Source organism: Tyto alba, unplaced genomic scaffold (genome assembly GCF_018691265.1).
Source record: "Tyto alba isolate M040663 unplaced genomic scaffold, T.alba_DEE_v4.0 Super-Scaffold_39, whole genome shotgun sequence".
NCBI lineage: Eukaryota > Metazoa > Chordata > Aves > Strigiformes > Tytonidae > Tyto > Tyto alba.
Window position 1 is genome coordinate 9,665,525 of NW_024881314.1, and position 8,873 is coordinate 9,674,397.

Sequence of the window (8,873 nt, forward strand, 5' to 3'; positions counted from 1 at the left end):
CCCTTCTCTCCTACAACCCACTTGCCATCTGCCAAGGCACCCAATTTCTGCTGCCACTGAAAGTGCCACAGGAACAGGGACCATTAGGTCATCACAGGATCAGTCTGGAACAGCAGTTCTTGGCAAGGTCAAGTCTCAACACAGCCCACAAAAAGTAAAGCAAGCTCCCCAAAGATGCACACAAAGGAGAGGCCTTGGAAGCTCAGACATCATCTGTGCTGCCCTGTTACTAGATGCCCACTCATATCAGTACATCTGGTGTTTGCTCACCTGCGTGGATGAAGGCAGGAGTGAAGCAGTGACAGAGATGGATGAAGAAGGCTGACACAATGCAAAAGTTGTGCAAGACAAGAAATAAACAGATAATGAGGATAAACATGAGAGAGGAATGAGTAATACAGATAGAAGTGTTTGAGAAATGCTGTCTCCCAGGTGCTGGCACACACCAGCAGAAATCACAGCAGAACTTGTCAGATGTCCTGACAAGAAGCTTTGTCAGGAAATGTTGATCAGCAAGAACTAGGATATTTTTGGACAACATCCCACCAATTTTGAGACAGAAGGCTAGGAGCAATGGTCAGAATGCGAGAAACCCCATTTCCTTCCCCTGTCCCCTTATATATTCTGAAGTCTTGAAAAACATCCTGATGGAAAAGCTCTGTGTTGCTCAGCTGTGAGTTACAGCCCCAGGGAACATCCAGTGCAGCTCCTGGTAAAGCCTCCAACAGCAGGGTTTCTGCAAGTTTACTTGTTCCTTTGGCAAAATTATTCACATAGGATGCTCTCACACAAAAGTTTATGCACATCTCTTGTTCCAGCCTCATCTGGCTGGGAAGAAGGGGAGAGTATTAGTTCTAGGTCAGGAGGGCATGGTTTTTCAAAAAGCTCTTTCACCCACTCTACTTAGTAATGAACTACAGCTGAGCGAGCTCTGGTGTTTGAGATCATGGACATGCAGCAAAGAAGAGGGAGCACCAGTAACTTCAACAGTGTTCGCTTAGACTCTGTTGTAAAAAGAAAAATGATATGGCCATCCTCAGCAAAAGTCACAGGAGCCTTACTCATCTTGGCATCTTCCAGATTCAGAGGAAGCTGAGTCAGCAGAAGCACAGCATCTCAGCAGATTTGCTGTCATGCCAAGTGTGTGAAATCTCAGTTCTCAAGCACTCCTGACAAAACCAACATCACCTGCATTTTGATCTGCTTTATCACAGTCTGAGCCATGTCAGCAGGAGATAGAGGGTTATGCTTTTATACGAGATGTATAAAAAGAAGAGCCACAGGGTCAACTTTATCTTACCCTGGGAAGAAGAGAATAAGAAAATTGTGATGAACAGAAATTACAAATGCAGAAAATATAAGGCAGAAAGGTGACTCAAAAGGGAAAGGGCTGAAGTACTGCAGCATTCAGAAGACCACACTTGCCACAGTGTAATCACCTGGAAACAGATAGACTGTGCAAAGGAAAAAAAGACTGCTCCTTTGTGCAAAACTGAGAACCTGAGAGGAAACGGAGGGCTTCCCTGCAGAGAGACAAAGAGAGGGTTTCCCAGCACAGGGACTTGCTGAAGGGCCAGACTGGAGCTGGCAAGAGACACCTTCCTCACAGCTGGATGCTGCTAAACAGGAGAGAAGGGGCAGGTCTGCCAGCACGGAGGGACACTGGATGCTCTTAGGTCTGAGCAAACGTGAAGACCCTTCCTTTGCCACAGCTCAGACTCTGCTTCTGAGGGTTTAGAAGGAGCTGAGGCCATTTCACTTCATCCATCTCCACTCCAGGTGCCCTCCTACACCCCAGAGCTGCCTCCCTGCCCCATCATCATCAAGTAGCCCAGGAGTACATACACACAATGGGTACAGAGCAAACCTGCTTCTCTGAGGACATCCCAGATTGTGGAAAAGTAGCTGCCAGGTAGGTATGGCAGGGCCCTCTCCCCTGCTTGCACATGGAAAGAAAACAATGCAATGGTTCTTGCTGCAGCCTATGGTTCCCTAGCCATCCCAGCAAGGGCAACTATTCAGTCAAAATAGACATGTGTGAGAGCCAAACAATAACGAGAGGTCTGCGGAAAGAAGGGAAAGCAATTCCTCTTACAGAAAAGCAGTTAAATACTTCAAGACAGCTCATAAAAATCCAGAGGCTTTAGTCATTACATTTTCAAACTTATGCAACATGCATGGCATGTAGCAATAGGGTAAATAGTGAAAAATAGATTTGGGACTAAACTCTCTCTAGAATATGGAGGGGGATTGATAGGTGCTTCATGCATTCCTTACATTGCAGCTGCTACTTACATACCTGCATTTCAGATGAAATAGGAGATCAGATTTTACATGACTGCCTTTACCCTGCAAGTAGTTCAAGCATCAACCCCAGTTTTAATTTATTATAAAGGTCATCTATTACCCCCCTTGCCCAACTGCCACTGGATACAAACATCAAACAGCAAAACCTTTCATTAGGAAAAACAAAACTTACAGCTTCCATAAGCTCATGCTCTTCTTTTATGACTCCTGCTACCCCAGCTCTCCTAGACCTACAAGGCTTCAGCAGCTCCTCAAACCACAGCCACTCCCAAACCTGAATTTGCCTAACTAAAGCTGACACCATGCCTCCATAGCTCGATCCCCTTAGGCCAGCTGAAACAGGTATATGCAGCCCACCTCTCATCACAGCTGACAGATATCAGCCACTCATGCTCACTGAGCTTAAACACAGCCAATTGGCATTAACAGCCCTGGGGGGGGATTTATTTTCCAGACTCATGTGTGCAAAAGTTACAGAAAATGCTTCTAAGAAGAATGTGTAAAGACAAAGAAACACACAGATTCATGACAAGATTTATAATCGCAGAAAGCAAACAAAGAGCTGTGGAGCAGGTAGTCTGGAACAGCGAGAGCCTGGGCACAACCAGTCCTTGCAGGAAAGAATATGTTCTGTACAGTAGAAAGCTTATTATTTTTCTTCCTGTTCAATGTTCCTTTTCTTTCTAAAGCTGCCCAGATAACACCAGGGATTATGTATTAAGAGTTGCAGATGTTGAAGAACGCTCTCTGGCACATTTAAGAGCTCCTTTATCCCTTCTGAAAGGACCTAGGGTCAGCAGCATAGACTTGATATTTTCAAATGAATTTTTAAATGCAACACGCCCAGCCCAAGTATTCTTAAGTCAGTGTAATACTCCACATGTCCTAAAACACAGATTTCTTTTTATACAGTGTTTTAAAGGCCAGACAATCAATGAAGTAAAATAAATACACCAGACTATGATCTTCCCCTCCTGTATGAACTTATTTCAAGGATGCCAGATTTGGAACTGTATTCATCCAGAAGCCATAAAGAAGCCCAGGGATGAAATAGCTTCAGCGTTAAGTGTGGCATGTTACTGCTTGCTTAAAACTCTCTGTGTAGTGGATGACTAGAAAGTGGTTAATGTGATGTCAGTGTTCCAAAAATGTTTCAGTGATGAGCTGAGTGACTATGGAGCTGTAAGCATGATGAATTAGGAGAAACTGGAATAAAGAAGACAGTGAGCAGGCACACAAATAAGTGTACTGGGGAAAAGGTATCACAGATTTTCAGAAGAGAAGCTCTGCCTCAGGAACAGATCGGACCTCTCTGAATGAGACCATGAGGGTGTAGAAATGGGAAATATAATTACTGCTGTTCACTTGGATTATCAGAAAGCATTCAGCAAGGTCCTTCAACAGCAAATTTTCCATGAGACAAGAACAAATGTCATCATACAAATAAATAATTGGTTAAAAGATAAGAAACAATATGTGGGAGTAAATGGTCAATTTTCAGAGTGGGCAGAGTCACCTGGGGTGTCCAGCCATCCAGTGCCTTCATAAATGAGCTGGAAAAAAGGAATGAAGAGGAAAATGACAAAGTTTGCTGATGGCGCAAAGTGATTCTGGAGAGTAAAGACGAAGTCTACAAAAAAATTCAAGTTGTTTGCTTCTTGTTCCAAATATCTTAGACTCACAGCTAGATCTGCATGCATAACAGAGCTCCAGGAGCAAACGCTCCTCTACACTTACAAAAACCATGACAGCCTCTTTGCAATGTAATTAATTTGAAGCAATTAAAGCAGTCGAGTGGGTCCTTGCACTGTGTGCCTTGGGCATGGCCATGGTGCTGCAGAGGTACAGGTATGGTCGAGTCAGCTGCAAAGGAATAGCTCATGAGAAGGACTAGTAGGGAAAGGTAAATGAGTTTGAAAGGGAAATGCTTGATACTGCTGGTGAGAGCTGCCACCTGGCACAGGTAGGAAAGGGAAAAAGATACCCCTCTCTTCTGGTCAGGTAAAATGCTGTCAGCTCCCATTGCTTTCTGGGCACAGCTGAGAAATGAGAAGCTCTTGCTGTGCTGTGAGGAGAAGGCATGGCCAGATGTTGCAGTGTCACAGAGTCCTGGATAAACACTTGGGTAATGGCCCAAGGGGACTGGGACTCAGACAGGGTCAGCACAGGTCACCAAGAGCCTCTTTGCAAAAAAGTTGTGGGATGCCAATTGCAGTGAGTCATACACTGCTAATGCAGGCTGGCAAAAAACAGCTTGAAGCCACTTTAGGATCCTTGAATGTTTTGCTTGCCGTTAACAGAGTTGTTTAAAGGCTCACAACAACGATGGGCTGTGCAACAACCATCCACCCCATGCAGAAGGTGCCCAATATCTTTCATTTGTGTTGGGGACAGATGACCTGCAAAGTGGTAACTGCTTAAAAGCATCCTGACAGACCCAGTCCCACCAGCCTGTCTGTATTCCTGACCTTCAGTGTTCTAGCCTAGAGAAACATTTTATTCAAAATAGCCTGCGAGGGACGCGCAAACAGTGCTGGCAGCTGAGAAGAGTTAGGTTGTGGGTTAACAAATAGTGAAGATTTGCACCTTCCCTATCCCTGCAACCCAAATCCCCACTATTTGTGGCACCACGGACCAGCCTGCAGCGCACAGAGCCCAGAATGTGTGTGGGAAAGCTGCCTGCAGCTCAGAGCATACACATTGGAGGCAGTCTTCTCTCCCCATTCACACATGGAGCAGCCTTCACAGTGAAATAAGAATGGCTTTGAGCACAGCTATGATGCATGTGAAATGAAGCACATCGTTTCACTGCAAATCTCTTCATTCGTACAACCCCGGGATGATACAGAGTGAGGTGGAATCCAAACCAGGATGAAAGAGGAGGCAGCGCCGGTGTGGCTGTAACAGCCATCCCCAGAGACAACAGCTCAATCATGTGGCCAAAAACTACACCCCACATCACCCCGATGGGAATTGAGAGGTGATGTGATCAGGGTCTGGAGACACAGAAAAAGAGCACTTCAAGCTATTACCGATTTCTACACTGAGTGGGATTTCTAATGTTTGGGGTTTTTTTTTTCATTAATCCAGGTATTTGTACATATTGGCATTTACAGTCTGGAAAGCAAGGGATGCACAAGGGATGCCGCTCCCTTTGACTCTCCAATAAAACAGATGTGGCTTTGTCACCACTTCCAAAACCTGAAAAAAAGACCCACTATTCAGCTGCACACAACATCAAAAGGCCACGGCACACTCCAAAGGCAGTTCCCCAGCCCACTGGGAACAGTCCATTTCAAACATAAATATTTTACAAGACCTCCAAATGTGCAGCAATGGTACAATAAAAATGTTCTGATGCCACGAGGGCATTTTATGCTGCGGCTTCACAGCGACTTTTATACAGTAGATTCATGATGATTTTTTTTGTGGCTGCTGCCATAAGCTTTCTATAATATGGCACAGCTGGACTCAGCTACTGCTGGGAAATCAGCAGAGATTAAATAAAATATCTGCAGTGTGGCTGATCTGGGAAAGATGCTGTGTTAATATGAAGAGTTTAGGTGAGGTGAGAGTAGTTCTGAAGAGTATTAAGTACTCCAGGAATAAGAGGAAAGTGATCCAGTCGTGCCGGAGGGCACTGTCAGAGCAGCTCAGCTTGGCTGAGTACAGGCAGGGGTGGGGACCAGCACAGCTGGGGCAGGACAAGCATTTCCCTTCGTGTGGCCAGCAGCCTCAGCCCCAGGGGGATGCAAACCCATGATAAATTGAGTTATGCTGGACCTGTCAATCCAGCACAGGCAGGAAGACATTGCTGGGGTTGCAAAGGGACAGTTTACCTCCCAGTCGTGGGCTTCCCTGCACACCTCCTCTGTGACCACCCCCTCGCTCAGGATCAGTGCTGGGGTGCAGCCCTCAGCAATCACCACCCCATCCTCAGTCCCCACCGTTTGCTGTGTGCAGCCACTTCCCATTGCGTGCTGCAGCACTCAGCTACCAGTAAGCCTCTGTTAAGCAAAGTGTTACTTTGAACCAATTCAAGCCAGAGAGAAGTATTTTGAAACAATAAAATGTGCTCCCCAGCTGTGAAACCAGGCACCTGTTCAGTCTTCCTACTGCTTTTGACTGGGGAACTAAGCACCTTTTTCTACATTAGAGCTGTTTCCAGGAGAATTTCTCTCTGACATAAAATGCCAATGGCTGCATCCTTCTCAGATACGGTTTATAAAATGCAGGAGCAAGCAATGGTGGGAAGGGACAGTGTGCAGAGGAGCCCTGTGCCCTGGGAGAATGGAAACAAAAGAAGGGAACTTCGCTGCCTGAGAGGAACAGGTTCCTTCTCAGGGTGAAGTGCCACGTCCACTGCTCATTTGACCCAATATCCTCCAGTCAGTTCCTACATCAAAAAGCCAACAGAGGAGCAAACACTGCACAGCCACCTCCCCTGTGCTCTGCAGGGTCCATCGCTGCTGCCCGGACCTTGTCCTGGTGACACAGAGGTCCCTGCAGAGAGGGACTGTCTCACTGGCACAGGCGACGCATCTGCTACCTGCTCCTCATCACAGGAAGCAACCCATGGAGGGCAAAACGCTTTATTTAAAAGCTGGCACACGCTTTTGAGTCTTTTAACTAACACCTGTCATTTCTGGCAGTGCTTTTAGCTCAAAGACTTTCTCTTTCAAGCACCCTGCACACAGTCATTCCCATCTGCCACAGGAGGGACCTCACAGCAACACATGGGGTATGGGAGGTAAATTCACAATGCTCATCATACCTGAGGAAAGATGCTCCACTGCTGGACTTTGGGGAGAAGCAAGGGTTTATCTCTCTTGAATTAACCAGTCTGTGGGTGACCCAGCCTGTCCTGCAGCCCTCTCTAACTGCAGACTGGTACCAGTGCCACAACCATCACTGCATGGCAGGGCTCATCTCCATCCACTGCGACGGCCCCGCACACCACAGACTGAGCCACTGGCCCAAACCCCTTGTGCCAGGCAGCCGTTTCAGCTGAGGCTGCTCATAGCCTGGAGCATCCACGCTGTACAGCCCATGCCACGGCTGGGGATGGCTTACAGTGGGGGGAAGAGTGTCTTCCCCTGCTCGGTGACCCCCAAACTCTGTCACTGAACTGCTGGGAGGGGCTGGATGCTTCTGGTCAAGAGATGCCTGCAAAGACTGGAGGGAACGCGGTGCATAGCAGAAAGAGGGCAGCAGCCCCAGGTGGGGCTGAAGCAGCACCGTGAGGACCCTGGTCAGAGTTTGGTGACACTGCGACAAGGGGGGAAAAAAAGGACTTTTCTGTCTCCTTTACTGTCTTCACAACAATGTGAAGACAGGCACTAGAAGTCAGCACTGAGCTATCACCAGTGAGAATAGAAGTTGCTCATCAGAGTAAGCAAGAAAATGTATTATGTGGGAGTATAATTTATAATAGAAAAGCCGCTTTTTAAATGAGAATTTGAATTAGCATCTGCTGCATCAGAGAGGTGACCCTTACCAGCACCAGCTGTCAGTGACTGTCACCATCCCAGGTCCTTCCATCTCTACTCCCATGTGTGCAGGATGGCAAATGTCACCACAGAGTCCACAGTGGCATAAACTCTATGCAATGACATTTGCTGCTCTTTACATGCTGCCAGACAACCTTTCACGCTTCATCTTGTGTATCTTGTGAGAGGTTTTTGAAAGCTTCAGCAGAAATCTTTGCTGCCAGGAAGAAGCAGTAGGAGTTGAGGATGTGTGCTGCTCTCCATGCTAAGAAAACACCTAGGATCAGCAAGAGGAGATGTAGCTGGAAATGGTGGGAGCCTGATTTTTTCCCTACAAGTCTTTTGGCCCTGAAACACTTTCATAAATCCTCTAATTCCCAGATATGAGGAACCAGGCTGAAAAACTACAGAATAACCTCCCAGGAAGGAACAGAGCAACTGGAGGGGAGGAGAGGATGACTGAGGACATTGAGCTGTGTGATCAGCACAGCCATGCAGACTAGAATGAGGAGGTGTTGCACAGGATATATGTAATAGTCTAGCATCAGGTTTTGGCCCATGAAAGGTCCTTCTCTCAGTTTGGCTGTACTCCCTGTGGCTTTTCTGATGATGATTTGGAGGATTTACAGAACTCTGATGCAAATTTTCTTAATCTTGAGTGCTTTGTAATAAAGAGAATTCAGTAGCATTTATCTGTGTCCCCCCACCCCAGTCACTCTCAAAATATTGTCAAAAAGATGATCAGATTAGAATTGACACAGAGGAAGATGTGAAATATTACCCAGGCCAAGTCCTCTTCTGTGCTGAACAGGTTCTCCCAAAAGGCATTTGTAAGAGGGAAACTCTTCTTGGCATTCGGAGGGAAGAGATGGCCTCTTCTGCCTACCACAGCCTGCCTGCCTTCCCGTGAGTAGTGAAACTCACTGCAGCTCTTCCAGGAATTGAAAAGGAAGTGACGAGGTCAAAGGATAAGGAAGTTCAAATAGCACATCTCAGCTAATAAAAATGTAAACGGGGCTGTGCAGATTCGAGGGGGAAATTTCTTCACAAAGTCATGAAGGATCTGGCAGAATGGCT

General features: G+C 46.6%; 1 protein-coding gene across 1 annotated transcript in view; it reads right to left on the minus strand.

The window, feature by feature from the left end:
• Positions 1-8,669, minus strand: part of LOC116964022 — a 66,052-nt gene extending 57,383 nt beyond the window's left edge. Inside the window, exon 1 of the mRNA XM_033002189.2 lies at positions 8,578-8,669. The gene's annotated coding sequence lies outside the window, so the exon portion shown is untranslated. The remainder of the gene's footprint in view (positions 1-8,577) is intronic.
• Between the last annotated feature and the right edge of the window lie 204 nt (positions 8,670-8,873).